This window comes from Marmota marmota, unplaced genomic scaffold (genome assembly GCF_001458135.2).
Source record: "Marmota marmota marmota unplaced genomic scaffold, marMar, whole genome shotgun sequence".
NCBI classification, from domain to species: domain Eukaryota; kingdom Metazoa; phylum Chordata; class Mammalia; order Rodentia; family Sciuridae; genus Marmota; species Marmota marmota.
This window is the reverse complement of record NW_025999896.1, coordinates 5,089,407-5,089,647: the sequence shown is the minus strand read 5'-3', so window position 1 is coordinate 5,089,647 and position 241 is coordinate 5,089,407.

Below are 241 nucleotides of genomic sequence, written 5' to 3'. Positions count from 1 at the left end.
AAGGGAAATTGCATGGAAATGGAAGGAGACCCTCAGGGTTATACAAAAGAACATACAAGAGGAAATGAGGGGAAAGGGAAAAATAATACAAGGGGGAGAAATGAAGGTCAGTAGAGGGGGTAGAGAGAGAAGAGGGGTGGGGAGGGGAGGGGAGGGGGGATAGTAGAGGATAGGAAAGGTAGCAGAACATGACAGTCACTAGTATGGCAATATGTAAATCAATGGATGTGTAATTGATGTG